Source organism: Bos indicus, chromosome 20, assembly GCF_029378745.1.
Source record: "Bos indicus isolate NIAB-ARS_2022 breed Sahiwal x Tharparkar chromosome 20, NIAB-ARS_B.indTharparkar_mat_pri_1.0, whole genome shotgun sequence".
NCBI classification, from domain to species: domain Eukaryota; kingdom Metazoa; phylum Chordata; class Mammalia; order Artiodactyla; family Bovidae; genus Bos; species Bos indicus.
Window position 1 is genome coordinate 24,509,974 of NC_091779.1, and position 15,466 is coordinate 24,525,439.

The 15,466-nt window shown below is 42.6% G+C and overlaps 1 long non-coding RNA gene across 1 annotated transcript; it reads left to right on the forward strand.

Moving 5' to 3' along the window:
- Nucleotides 1-3,456: 3,456 nt before the first annotated feature.
- On the forward strand, nt 3,457-4,664 carry LOC139178056 (uncharacterized). The gene is made up of 2 exons (XR_011562488.1): nt 3,457-3,581; nt 3,860-4,664. It is a non-coding gene; the product is annotated as an uncharacterized lncRNA (long non-coding RNA).
- Nucleotides 4,665-15,466: the final 10,802 nt, after the last annotated feature.

A 15,466-nucleotide genomic window follows, 5' to 3' on the forward strand; every position in this document is an offset into this window, starting at 1 on the left:
ACAGGAGACAGGGACCAAGACCATCCCCATGGAAAAGAAATGCAAAAAAGCAAAATGGCTGTCTGGGGAGGCCTTACAAATAGCTGTGAAAAGAAGAGAAGTGAAAAGCAAAGGAGAACAGGAAAGATACAAACATCTGACTGCAGAGTTCCAAAGAATAGCAAGAAGAGATAAGAAAGCCTTCTTCAGCGATCAATGCAAAGAAATAGAGGAAAACAACAGAATGGGAAAGACTAGAGATCTCTTCAGGAAAATCAGAGATACCAAAGGAACATTTCATGCAAAGATGGGCTCGATAAAGGACAGAAATGGTATGGACCTAAGGGAAGCAGAAGATATTAAGAAGAGGTGGCAAGAATACACAGAAGAACTGTACAAAAAAGATCTTCACGACCAAGATAATCACAATGGTGTGATTACCGACCTAGAGCCAGACATCCTGGAATGTGAAGTCAAGTGGGCCTTAGAATGCATCACTACGAACAAAGCTAGTGGAGGTGATAGAATTCCAGTTGAGCTATTCCAAATCCTGAAAGATGATGCTGTGAAAGTGCTGCACTCAATATGCCAGCAAATTTGGAAAACTCAGCAGTGGCCACAGGACTGGAAAAGGTCAGTTTTCATTTCAATCCCAAAGAAAGGCAATGCCAAAGAATGCTCAAACTACTGCACAATTGCACCCACCTCACACACTAGTAAAGTAATGCTCAAAATTCTCCAAGTCAGGCTTCAATAATATGTGAACTGTAAACTTCCAGATGTTCAAGCTGGATTTAGAAAAGACAGAGGAACTAGAAATCAAATTGCCAGCATCCGCTGGATCCTCAAAAAAGTAAGAGAGTTCCAGAAAAACATCTATTTCTGCTTTATTGACTATGCTAAAGCCTTTGACTATGTGGATCACAATAAACTGTGGAAAATTCTGAAAGAGATGGAAATACCAGACCACCTGACCTGCCTCTTGAGAAATCTGTATGCAGGTCAGGAAGCAACAGTTAGAACTGGGCACGGAACAACAGACTGGATCTAAATCAGGAAAGGAGTACGTCAAGGCTGTATATTGTTACCCTGCTTATTTAACTTATATGCAGAGTACATCATGAGAAATACTGGGCTGGAAGAAGCACAAGCTGGAATCAAGATTGCTGGGAGAAAAATCAGTAACCTCAGATATGCAGATGACACCACCCTTATGGCAGAAAGCAAAGAAAAACTAAAGAGTCTCGTGATGAAAGTGAAAGAGGAGAGTGAAAAAGTTGGCTTAAAACTCAACATTCAAAAAACTAAGTTCATGGCATCTGGTCCCATCACTTCATGGCAAATAGATGGGAAAGCAATGGAAACAGTGACAGACTTTATTTTTTTTTTGCGGGGGTGGGGAGGGGGGCGCCAAAATCACTGCAGATGGTGATTGCAGTCATGAAATTAAAAGACGCTTACTCCTTGGAAGGAAGATTATGACCAACCTAGACAGCATATTCAAAAGCAGAAACATTACTTTGCCAACAAAGGTCCGTCTAGTCATGGCTATGGTTTTTCCAGTAGTCGTGTATGGATGTGAGAGTTGGACTATAAAGAAAGCCAAACACTGAAGAATTGATGCTTTTAAACTGTGGTATTGGAGAAGACTCTTGAGGGTCTCTTGGACTGCAAGGAGATCCAACCAGTCCATCCTAAAAGAAATCAGTCCTGAATATTCATTGGAAGGACTGATGTTGAAGCTGAAACTCCAATACTCTGGCCACCTGATGCGAAGAGCTGACTCATTTGAAAAGACCCTGATGCTGGGAAAGATTGAAGGCAGGAGGAGAAGGGGACGACAGAAGATGGGATGGTTGGATGGCATCACCGACTCAATGGACATGTGATTGAGTAAACTCTGGAAATTAGTGATGGATAGGGAAGCCTGGTGTGCTGAAGTCCATGGGGTTACAAAGAGTCAGACACGACTGAGTGACTCTACAACAAACAGAAAATATATAGTTCTACAGTCAAAGCTATGGTTTTCCAGTAGTCATGTATGGCTGTGTGAGGTGGACCATAAAGAAGACTGAGTGCTGAAGAACTGATGCTTCAAACTGTGGTGCTGGAGAAGACTGTTGAGAGTCCCTTGGACCACAAGGAGATCCAACCAGTAAATCCTAAAGGAAATCAACCCTGAATATTCATTGGAAGGACTGATGCTGAAGTTGAAGCTCCAATACTTTAGCCACCTGATGGGAAGAGCCAACTCATTGGAAAAGACCCTGATGCTGGGAAAGGTTGAGGGTGAGAGTAGAAGGGGAAACAGAGGATGAGATAGTTTGATGGCATCACTAACTCAATAGACATGAGTTTGAGCAAACTCTGGGAGATAGTGAAGGACAGGGAAGCCTGGTGTGCTGCAGTTCATGGGGTCTCAGAGAATCGGACACAAGTTAGCAACTGAACAACAACATAGGAAATATAAGCATTTAAATATAAACAAAGAGACCATTAGCCAACTTAGGAGAATCAAAGGAGATGTTTGGAAGAAATATGGTGAGTTTCAGTTCCTGAATAGAAGTAGGAAGAGTTTTCCATTTTCATCCTTTAGCTCAGGAAAGAAAAAAGTCATCCTGTAGAGAGAAGCCTTTGCATTCCTCAAACCATGGTGGCTCTCCCTGGAGTAGCCATATCCGTCTCTCTCGCCAATTAATTCTGATTGTCTAGGTATCTCATGGTCATTTCAGAACTACATTCATCCACCTTTGCCTGGACGTCAGAAATTGCAGGAAAATCTAACATTCAGAGAAATAAACCAATAAGCAAACTTAAAGGATACACAGCCAAACAAAACCTAAGTGAAAATTTATTCGGGATCAGTTTTCACAATATCTTAACTCCTCCAAGATACCTATCAAAACACACTACAAATGTCTCTAAGATGAGGAAGTAAGTTGGAAGGGAAATGAATATGTTTGAAATAGAACATTTATCTCCCTGAGAACTTAAACAGCACAGCAGTCTAGGAGGGTGTTGCCATTTTTTATAATACAAGGGTAAAACTATGTGCCAATCCACTAATCTAATTTACCTGAGGTGGGTACAGAGCAGACCTATGGTTTAAATGTGAAACATAGATGCTGAAGTATGAGAGATAAATTACATTTTAGGTGAGAAATCATTGATTTAAATACCTGCATGAGACAGAGAAGTAGTGTAAATGGGACTGGTCCGGGCTGGGGTGGTGAGTGCTAGAAGTTGGGGCCCTATGGTGAAATGAGGGGAACTCACTTCTTCTAAAGGGGACGCTGACACTCAGCACTGCCTCTTGGAAACATGTCTGCTGTAATACAGGCCTCGTATTTCCATATGCCTTAATTTTTCTAAAAAGCCAGAAATCTTGGTTTGGATGTAAAATGTCCCTATTTTGAAGACATGTGAATCTAGTAACGTGTTTCTAAGGGCAACATGTGCTCTATTGCCTTCCGGTTTGCAGCCACGTGTTTTGAAGCCCAAGTTACTTCTTACCTGCCTAAATCCTGGCTGGAGAGAGAACGTCTGTGCCCTGTTGAAGAGAAGCTGTGTAGCATGAACTATGCTTCTCCTGAAACATACATGTATGTATTTTATATGTATAGGTGTGTGTGTGTGCACGCATGCACACGTGTGTGTACAGTTGACTCAAAAAGCATGGATTTGAACTGCAAGGGTCCATTTATATATCTGAATTTTTTCTCCCCAAAATATAGTATCTATATTTTCATTTTATACATCCTTATTTTTTTAATTTTTTATGCAAGTTGATTTACAATGTTGTGTTTCTAATGTACAGCAAGATAACTCAGTTATATAAATATATTTTTTTCATATTCTTTTACATTATGGTTTATTACAGGACACTGAATATTGTTCCTGGAATCAAGATTTACAGAAGAAATGTCAATAACCTCAAATATACAGATGATACCACCCTTATGACAGAAAGCTAAGAGGAACTAAAGAGCCTTTTGGTGAAAGTGAAAGAGCTGGCTTAAAACTCAACATTCAGAAAACTAAGATCACGGCATCCAATCCCATCACTTCATACCAAATAGATGGGGAAACAATGGAAACAATGACAGACTTTATTTTCTTGGGCTCCAAAATACCTGCAGATGGTGACTGCACCCATGAAATTAAAAGACACTTGCTCCTTAGAAGAAAACCTATGACAAACTTAGCATATTAAAAAGCAGAGACATCACTTTGCCAACAAAGATCCATCTAGTCAAAGCTATGGTTTCTCCAGAGGTCATATATGAGTGTGAGAGTTGAACCATAAAGAAAGCTGAGTACCAAAGAATTGATGCTTTTGAACTGTGGTGTTGGAGAAGACTCTTGAGAGTCCTTTGGACTTCAAGGAGATCAAACCAGTCAATCCTAAAGGAAATCAGTCTTGAATATTCCTTGGGAAGACTGAAGCTGAAACTGCAATACTTTGGCCACTTGATGTGAATAACTGACTCATTGAAAAAGACCCTGATGCTGGGAAAGATTGAAGGCAAGAGGAGAAGGGGATGACAGAGGATGAGATGGTTGGATGGCATCACTGACTCCATGGACAAGCTCCGGGAGTTGGTGATGGACAGGGAAGCCTGGCATGCTGCAGTCCATGGGGTCACAAAGAGTCAGACACAACTGAGTGACTGAACTGAACTGAACTGTGCTATATGGTAGGAACTTGTTGTTTATCTATTTTATATATAGCAGATGGCTAATCTTAAACTCCTAATTTACCCTTCCACCACCCCCTTTGGTAACGATAAATTTGGTGTGTGTGTTTTTTTTGGCCATTTTACATATCTTTAAATGTGGGGGAAAGTTTGTTTTCAATTAGTGGTCACCGTATCTGGAATCAGCAGATCTAGGATTTGAGTCCTGATTCTATCTAAACTGTTACAACTTTAGATGAGCCATTTACCAATTCCTTTGTTTTTCAAACAGAGATAGCAGTACTTGGGTTTTTGAGTGCGTGAGGTTTCAGTACCCCTCACCCCCGTGTTATTCAAGGATTAACTGTGTGTGTATATATGGGTGTATATTATGTAGATATATGTCAATATGTATGTATAAAATGCCAAGTGCTGATTTTATTTAAAGTACCATGTTAATTACATTGCAAACATCATCGCAATATGCATCTAGAAGTGTTACTTTGAGGACTGTTATTCCCAAATTATAAGGAGAAAATTGAGACTCAAAGAACACATGACTTTCCTCAGTCAAAAAGTTGTTTTAAGTGGAGGCATGGGATTAGATCCAGACATGTTGGACACCAAGCCTCTGCTCCTGGCCACTGCACTGGACTTCCTCTCATGTGAAGGAGACATAAAGGAGCAGGGATACTGCTTGAGGTTTTGTTTTTTGTTTTTGTTTTGAGTCTTTTGAATAAGCTCATCTAATTCAAAACTCAACAATATAAAGTGTGTGGTGGGAAGTCTTGCCCCTGTACTGTCCTGTCTCCTTCCAACCCTCTCCACTATCCCTGTTCAAAAGCAAAAACTTTTAGTTAATTAATTAATATGGCCGCATTGGGCCCCAGTTGCAGCATGCTGGATCTCCCTTGCATCATGTGAGATCCTTTGTCGTGGCACACAGACTCTAGTTGTGGCACATGGGCTCCCGAGCACACGGGCTCAGTAGTTGTGGCCCGAGGGCTTAGTTGCTATGCAGTATGTGTGATCTTATTTCCTTGACTGGGAATTGAACTCCTGTCCTCTGCATTGCAATGCGGATTCTTAACCAATGGACCACCAGGGAAGTCCCCCAAAGCAAGAACTTTTATACTTTCTTATTATCATTCAAGAGTTTCCTTCAGTTCAGTTCAGTTCAGTTGCTCAGATCAGATCAGATCAGATCAGTCACTCAGTCGTATCCGACTCTTTGCGACCCCATGAATCGCAGCACGCCAGGCCTCCCTGTCCATCACCAACTCCCGGAGTTCACTCAGACTCACGTCCATCGAGTCGGTGACGCCATCCAGCCATCTCACCCTCTGTCATCCCCTTCTCCTCCTGCCCCCAATCCCTTCCAGCATCAGAGTCTTTTCCAATGAGTCAACTCTTCCCATGAGGTGGCTTAAGTACTGGAGTTTCAGCTTTAGCATCATTCCTTCCAAAGAAATCCCAGGGCTGATCTCCTTCAAAATGGACTGGTTGGATCTCCTTGCAGTCCAAGGGACTCTCAAGAGTCTTCTTCAACACCACAGTTCAAAAGCATCAATTCTTTGTTGCTCAGCCTTCTTCACAGTCCAATTCTCACATCCATACATGACCACAGGAAAAACCATAGCCTTGACTAGACGAACCTTTGTTGGCAAAGTAATGTCTCTGCTTTTGAACATGCTATCTAGGTTGGTCATAACTTTTCTTCCAAGAAGTAAGCATCTTTTAATTTCATGGCTGCAGTCACCATCTGTAGTGATTTTGGAGTTCAGTTGCTCAGTCGCATCCAACTCTTTGCAACCCCATGGACTGTGGCACACCAGGCTTCCCTGTTCATCACCAACTCCCAGAGTCTACTTAGACTCATGTCCATTGAGTCAGTGATGCCATCCAATCATCTCATCCTCTGTCGTCCCCTTCTCCTCCTGCCTTCAATCTTTCCCACCATCAGGGTCTTTTCCAACGAGTTAGTTCTTCACATCAGGTGGCCAAAGTATTGGGAGTTTCAGCTTCAGCGTCAGTCCTTCCAATGAATATTCAAGACTGATTTCCTTTAGGATTGACTGGTTTGATCTCCTTGCAGTCCAAGGGACTCTCAAGTCTTCTCCAATACCACAGTTCAAAAGCATCAATTCTTCAGTGCTCAGCTTTCTTTATGGTCCGGCTCTCACACCCATACATGGAAACACCATAGCTTTGGCTAGATGGACCTTTGTTGGCAAAGTAATGTCTCTGCTTTATAATATGCTGTCTAGGTTTGTCATAGCTTTTCTTCCAAGGAGCAAGTGTCTTGATTTCATGGCTGCAGTTACCATCTGCAGTGATTTTGGATACCAAAAAATAAAGGCTCTCACTGTTTCCATTGTTTCCCCATCTCTTTGGCATGAAGTTATGGGATCAGATGCCATGATTTTAGTTTTCTGAATGTTGAATTTTAAGCCAGTTTTTTCACTCTCCTCTTTCACTTTCATTAAGAGGCTCTTTAGTTCTTCTTCGCTTTCTGCCATAAGGGTGGTGTCATCTGCATATCTGAGGCTATTGATATTTCTCCTGGCAATCTTGATTCCAGCTTGTGCTTCATCCAGCCTGGCATTTTGCATGATGTACTCTGCATATAAGTTAAATAAGCAGGGTGACAATATATAGCCTTGATGTACTCCTCTCCCAATTTAGAACCAGTCTGTTCCAGACTGTGAGTGGATCTGTCCAGTTCTAACTGTTGCTTCTTGACCTGCATACAGAGTTTCCTTGCACAAATATATTTATCCCTCCTCCTTCTTTACAGAGGTGACATATTATATACATTGTAAAGCAACTTTTTTAAACAACATATCTTAGAAATATTTCCATGTCGGGATATAGGAAATGCCCTTGTCGTCTTTGACTGCACCATCACATCACACCATATGGATGTACCATAATACATTGAAACATTCCATCTCCCATTTGATGGATGTTTCTGGGTACTATTTTGATCAAGCTACCTTACTGAATTCTCTTATTGCTTATCGTAATTTTTCTGTTGATTGTTTTGAGTTTTCCTGGGTTATAATATCAGTTCCAATTTTATACTCCTTATTTCCTTTCCTTGTATCATGTCATTGGCTATTAGAAGACCTGAGTTTTTAAAGGAATGGGGCTTAGATAGAGAGGATTGTCATTCCAGGTAGGAAGAACGTCAAAGACTCAATGATTTAAAACACCATGCTGGGAGCTAAGAAATACAAGAAGTAAGTAACAATAATACAAGGTAAGGGACAGAAGGACTTAAGGAAAAAGCATGCTGTAAGGGGATTTGACTGGACAAGGATGAGAGGTATTTGAAATGAGCGAAATGAAAAGACCAGGCAGTGAGTAGTAAGATGGTTCTATTGAAGGATAGTGAACCTGAGGCCAGAAGCTCCTGAGGGAACTATTGAATGATTCCAGGTGAAACATGATCAAGATGAACAGTGTCAGTGAGAAGAGAGAGTAGAGGATGAAAAGAACAATACTACTTAAAAGGTAAAGCTTGCAAGCCTGAGGCAGAGGCATGGAAGATAAGAATCTGGACAGATAGATGGTGTCCCTAAGTGAGATAAAGAATGCAGCGGAACTTGTTTTGGGAGAAGTTAGACTTTCAAAATGAACATCTTGGCGTGTCCTTCACTACACAAAGGCAAGGCATTATGTCACCCCAGCTTTGAATTGCCTGACGGCCATGTTGGTCTCCTGTTTGGCAAATGGTAGAGCTTGGACCCAAACCCAGCTTTCTTAATGCCAAGATCAGCAAACGTGCCACTGTGCACACTGCTTTCAAAATCAGCAGAGCATGCAAAGAACATGATTGAAAACATGCACAGCGTTGAAATGAGGCAGCAAACTTCAGGAGAGAACAGTAGAGGAGGCTGTGCTAACTGGATAGATGGGATCCCACAAGTAGCAGAACCCGAACAATTGGGGCTTTCACCCCCAAGTTTAGAGACTGCAAATGGAAAGCAAGAATTTTTTAAGGTTATACACGTTTTAAGTTATCCCCCATAGCACCTCTGTCTGAAAAGGAATTTACCATGAAACCTGAAAGGCCCTTGGGCATTTTTGCTGGCATGTGGAGGAAGCAGGGCCACGATTTTCCCAGTTCATTTCTCAGAGTTGTTTGCTAAGGGGAACCTTGAGGAATGAGACCAAGTGTCCCCCTGGGGCAAAGGGGAGGCTGTTCACTGCTGGTTCTTAAACAGCAGGTTTCCCAAGCTCAGGGTTATCTTCTGTTGCACCATTCACTGCCCTTGCAGATGGCCATGCCAGGCCCCTCTGTTACCCCCAAGGGACTTGCCAGTGGCAAGAAGAGTCCATGCCAGTATGGTAGTGGCCATGCTATGCCATGGGTAGTAAAGTCCCATCTCTGTGAAACACAAGTCAATGTCTTCCACCAGCATTCATGAAATACTTAGGCTAATTTGTTAGCTTAAAATAGGATAAAATCAAATCCCTGATCATGACCATCTCCCCTCTGCCAATTTTTATTTCACATTGAAGTATAGTTGATTTACAATGTTACATTAGTTCAGGTGTACAGCAAAGTGATTCACTGATATATACACATGCGTTGATTCTTTTTTCCGATTCTTTTCCCATATAGGTTATGATGGAATACTGAGTAGAGTCCCCTGTACTATAGAGTAGGTCCTTGTTGATTCTCTGTTTTATATATGGTAGTGCATATGTGTGTGTCAATCCCCAGCTCCCCACCTTCTCCCTTTGGTAATCACAAGTTTGTTTTCTATGTCTGTGAATCTGTTTCTGTTTTGTAAATAAGTTCATTTGTATGATTTTTTTAGATCCCACATATAAGTGAAATCGTATGGTATTTGTCTTTCTTTTTCTGACTTACTTCATTTAGTTTGATAATGTCTAGGTCCATTCATATTGCTACAAATGGCATTTTTTCCTTTTTACAGCTGAGTAATATTCCATTGTGTGTGTATATGTGTGTGTGTGTGTGTGTGTGTATACACCCCATATTTTCTTTACCCAAATTAGCTTTTTAAAGCAAAGTTATTAGCTTAAAAACAGGATAAAATCAAATCCCAGACCCTGACCATCCCCACCCCTTCCAATTTTGAGTCACAGCACTTAGTCTGCCCTCCTCGGCTCCTGGGCAAGCTCCCTTTGCAGCCAAGAGAAGGTCTGGTTGGAAAAGCAAGGTCAGGGAGCCCACTGACCTGGGCCCTTTTGTGCTTCAGCAAGGACCACCTAACCTCCTCTCCCCACCTCATTATCTCCTCATGATGTGGGAGTTGTCACAGCCCACGGCACCCTCAGGACTCATGTTGACTCTCTGAATCAGAGAGTGGGTTTAGATTGTTCGGGGTATTTCTAAAAGTTCAGCATTGAATTTACACTCAACCATTTCTATAGTTCTCTGTCGAGTCTACTGACTGTGACCCCACCCTGACCTTTCCCCTTGTCACCTGCCTCAGTCCACAGCCCAGAATCAACAATCAACAAGGGCTGATACGAAAGAGAAAGCAGAGGTCTGAGAGGAAATGCAGAACCAACTGGTGATAAATGTACAGCAATCCATTCACTGCTTTCTCATTGTTTTTAATAACACTTCTTCCATGGTAAGTAATCCTTTGCTATGGCCTAGGACCCAACAGACCTCTCCCACAACCACCAGAGAAAGAGTAAATCAGAAATAAACCAGCTCATACCAGGCATGGTTTATAGTTACCTGGTGGTTCAGAAAAACCTCAGGCCTTGAACTTGAAGTAAGCTGATCCCAGATTGCCAGCATTTCCCAGAAATAAACAAAAGTCTTTTTTTGAGGATAATTAACACAAGCCTAGACTTAAAAATATTTCCATAAATTATTTTTTAAAGTACAACTCCACCTTGCAATGAGTGCCAGAAACATGAGGAGACAAGGCCCTGAATAAGAACCAGCAGACACAACAGACCACAGATCCACAGGGAATCCAGCTATTAGAATCGTCAGACACAGACTGTACAACAATGTTCCAGCTTGGCTGATGTAATCTCAGGGCAGCGTAGACTTTCTCATAGAACCACTCACTTGTCCTCTCCTCTCCAGCCCTTCCCATCTTCTTCTAAGAGCTCCCTCCTGCATCTTATCTTTTCCAGAATCTTCCCTCTTTTCCCAGAGACATCTTCTCTTGTTTTTCAATGTTCTCAGATTTTCTCAAAGTGGTTAAACATGCAGACTCTGGAAACAGCCTGCCTAAAATTCAGTCCTGGCTCAACAATTTACCCAGGGCAAGTTACTTAACCTTTAAGCCTTGATTTCCCCATCTGTAATCTGCCTCATAAGGTTGTTATTAGGGTTAAATTAATTGATACAGGCAGTATATATAAAAGGGCATAGAGTTAGTGCTCAGTAACTCTTAGCTATTAAAAAAAAACTCCAAATAGAACTTCTCTGACAGTCCAATGGTTAAGACTCTACACTTCCACTGCATAGAGCACAGGTTCTATCCTTGTCTGGGGAAGTTGGAGGTGTGGCCAAAAAAAAAGAAAATGAAACAAGAAAACTCCAAATCACTAAGCTTTGTTGTTGTTCATTTGCTAAGTCCTGTCCACCTCTTTGTGACCCCATGGACAGCAACACGCTAGGCTTCCCTGTCCTTCACTATCTCCTGGAGTTTGCTTAAATTCCTGTCCATTGAGTTGGTGATACTCTCCAACCGTCTCACAGGGTTATATAGTCAGGCACACAGCCAACTGCCTCCCTCTGCCTGGAGCTTCTGTTCTGGATTTCACTTCCCCCTGGGCTTCAGCTCCCATGACCACCAGCCCCAGGAATCCACCGCCCTCTAAAGCTGTGGCACAAGCTTGAACAAAACTCCACCCACCCCACCCATCTCCTCAATACCACCGTCACATGTAGGGGTTTCAGATGTCTTTCTTAATTTATCAAAACACAGAAAGAAAATAAAAGAGGAAGTATGGGATACATATTAACCTTCTGGCTTACAAGGTAGAGGTCTCTATTCCTATCACAACTCAGCTCCAGCACACCCAGCTTTGCCCCACTCTGCTCCCCACTACAGTGTTTCTCACAGCTTCTAAAGGGGGATCCTCTCCCTGACCCTTCACTCTCTACCTCTCAGCTGGCCTCCCTCCATCTGGGAGAAACCGTGTGCCCACCCGAGAGGCACCAATAGGCGCCTTGATTCTTCTGGAATTGAGGCTGAGGAATGAGTCTAATTGTTTCTCATAGAAATGACGTCACCCTCAGATGAGCCTCGGCTCCTTGGTGAGGAAGAGACCATCCCCACGATGGGCCAGATGTTACATGAGCACAGGTCAGGACTGGGATGTGCTTGCCCTCAGCTGCCCCCTCCCCCTGGCCAGTCCCCTGCTTTGTTCTGTGTCCTGGGGCCTGACCCCTCCTGGATGAATTTCCCAGGCTCCCTGTCAGTGAATGTCCCACTGGACTCGGTCATGGGAGGAGCTAGAGGGAGACTGGAATGGGAGAACTGAAACGCTAGAGGCTCCTCCTGCCCCCATTCTGAGGATGCTGTGGCAACAGTTGCATCTCTTCTTTGTCAAACTTTCCCACAGGCCCACCTCTACCAGTTTCTGCAGGTCAAACTGGTCTCTGAAGTCCAGTAAAGCAGCCTCTTCTCTTTGACCCTGCAAATCACAGACTTGGCAAAGAAGTGGCTTCCTGCTGTTGCTAATTTCTAAGTTGTCCCACTGTCCTCTATTTGGCTTTTCAACTTTTTCTATCACCTACATAAGTTACACATATTAAATCCCCCAGTTTCAAGTAGTCATGATGGTTTCTGCTTTTCTGGTGGGGTCTGGACTTAAACTAAGATCTTGATAACATAATCATGGCATTTATATAGGAAGAATTAAACATATATGATACCATGAGTTGGGCATTCTGTTAAATCCTTTTATCTTAAAAGATCTTTGAAAAAATCTGCTACTCTTTCCTGATTTCTTTTTATTGCCAAACTTCTCAAAAGTGCCTGTTCACCACCATCACCAGCATCATCAGAGCTAGTTTAAAACCCAGGTGGCTCAATGATAAAGAATTCACCTTCAGCCTGCCAAGCAGGAGATTCAGGTTCGATCCCTAGGTCAGGAAGATCCCCTGGAGAAGGAAATGGCAACCCACTCCAGTATGCTTGCCTTGGAAATCCCATGGACAGAGGAGCCCGGTGGGCTATAGTCTGTAAGGTCACAAAGAGTGGGACATGATTTAGCAACTAAACAGCAGCAAGAACAGTGCCCCAGGAGAATAGTGAACAGAATGGAGCATCACACAAACCAGCTGTCCGTTTTCCTTACCTGATGCACTAATGATGTATGGGAAGAAGCCAAGCTTCATCTCCTCTCCTTTATGATTTTCAACTCATTATTCAGTTTCCTGGCCTTGTACCTGTCCTCATCTTCTACCACTACTTTGAAGTAGCTGACCAGGAAAGTCTTACATTGCACAGGTCAACTGACTTCCACAGCCCTGGGCTGCCCATGTTCCTTCTTCTACCAGTATTTCTCTTCTGCTTCCTCTACAATCTATTTTTCAGGGAGCTTCACATGTCATGGTTTCAGTTCTTAAATATATCAACATATTAAATCTCAAACTCATACTTCCAGCCTTGCTTGTCTTCTAGGCAGATGCTTGGAAGGCAAGGCTGAATGAGGACATGTTTCACAAGCCCTACCCATCGGTGGCCCGGCTGATGCAGAGGATCAGGGTCTAGTTTTGTTCCGTCAGGGCTTCCCTCATAGCTCAGTTGGGAAAGAATCTGCCTGCAATGCAGGAGACCCTTGTTTTATTCCTGGGTCAGGAAAATCTGCTGGAGAAGGGATAGGCTACCCACTCCAGTATTCTCGGGCTTTCCTGGTGGCTCACCTGGTAAAGAACCCATCTGCAATGTGGGAGACCTCGGTGTGATCTTTGGGTTGGGAAGATCCCCTGGAGAAGGGAAAGGCTACCCACTCCAGTATTCTGGCCTGGAGAATTCCATGGACTGTATAGTCCATGGGGTCACAAAGAGTCAGACATGACTGAGTGACTTTCACTTTCACTTCAGTTTTCTTCTGTCGTACCCTCATAAATACATAATGTCCATTTTGCCAAACTGAAACCCTTGAAGCCTTCTTTGGAGTTAATATGATGAGCAATATAGAATTGTTTTTGAGCAGGAACATCATGGGATTAATCTCCCTTTTTCTTTTTATCTCTGAATCTAAACTCCGGTACCTGGCTTTTCAACCCTTCCATTGACCAGCCCTGCCTCCTGTACAATGTCACGAACCCCCGTCCATAGTTCTTCAGGCACTCTGTCCATCAGATCTAATCCCTTGATTTATTTCTCACTTCTACTGTGTAATCATAAGGGATTGACGTAGGTCATACCTGAATGGTCTAGTGGTTTCCCTTCTTTCTTCAATTTAAGTCTGAATTTGGCAATAAGGAGTTCATGATCTGAGCCACAGTCAGCTCCCGGTCTTGTTTTTGCTGACTGTATAGAGCTTCTCCATCTTTGGCTGCAAAGAGTATAATCAATCTGATTTCAGTATTCACCATCTGGTGATGTCCATGTATAGAGTCTTCTCTTGTGTTATTGGAAGAGGGTGTTTGCTATGACCAGTGCGTTCTCTTAGCAAAACCTATTAGCCTTTGCCCTGCTTCATTCTGTACTTTAAAACCAAATTTGCCTGTTACTCCAGGTATTTCTTAACTTCCTACTTTTGCATTCCAGTCCCCTATAATGAAAAGGACATCTTTTTTGGGTGTTAGTTTTAGAAGGTCTTGTAGGTCTTCATAGAACTGTTCAACTTCAGCTTCTTCAGCGTTACTAGTCGGGGCACAGTTTGGATTGCTGTGATATTGAATGGTTTGCCTTGGAAACGAACAGACATCATTCTGTTGCTTTTGACATTGCATCCAAGTACTGCATTTTGGACTCTTTTGTTGACTATGATGGCTACTCCATTTCTTCTAAGGGATTCTTGCCCACAGTAGTAGATATAATGGCCATCTGAGTTAAATTCACCCATTCCAGTCCATTTTAGTTCGCTGATTCCTAAAATGTCAGTGTTCACTCTTGCCATCTCCTGTTTGACTGCTTCCAATTTGCCTTGATTCATCGACCTAACATTCCAGGTTCCTATGCAATATTCGTCTTTACAGCATCAGACTTTACTTCTATCACCAGTCATATCCACAACTGGCTGTTGTTTTTGCTTTGGTTTTGTCTCTTCATTCTTTCTGGAGTTATTTCTCCAGTATCTCCAGGAGCATATTGGGCACCTACCGACCTGGGGAGTATATCTTTCAGTGTCCTACCTTTTTGCCTTTTCATACTGTTCATGGGGTTCTCAAGGCAAGAATACTGAAGTGGTTTGCCATTCCCTTCTCCAATGGACCACGTTTTGTCAGAACTCTCCACCATGATGTGTCCATCTTGGGTGGCCCTACACAGCATGGCTCATAGTTTCATTGAGTTAGATGAGGCTGTGTCCATGTGATCAGACTGGTTAGTTTTCTGTGATTGTGGTTTTCAGTCTGTCTGCCACTGATGGAGAAGTATAAGAGACCCAAGAAAAAGAAATGTAAAAAGGCAAAATGGTTGCCTGAGGAGGCCTTACAAATAGCTGTGAAAAGAAGAGAAGCGAAAGGCAAAGGAGAAAAGGAAATATAAACCCATTTGAATGCAGAGTTCCAAAGAATAACAAGGAGCGATAATAAAGCCTTCCTCAGTGATCAATGCAAAGAAATAGAGGAAAACAATAGAATGGAAAAACTAGTGATCTCTTCAAGAAAATTAGAGATACCA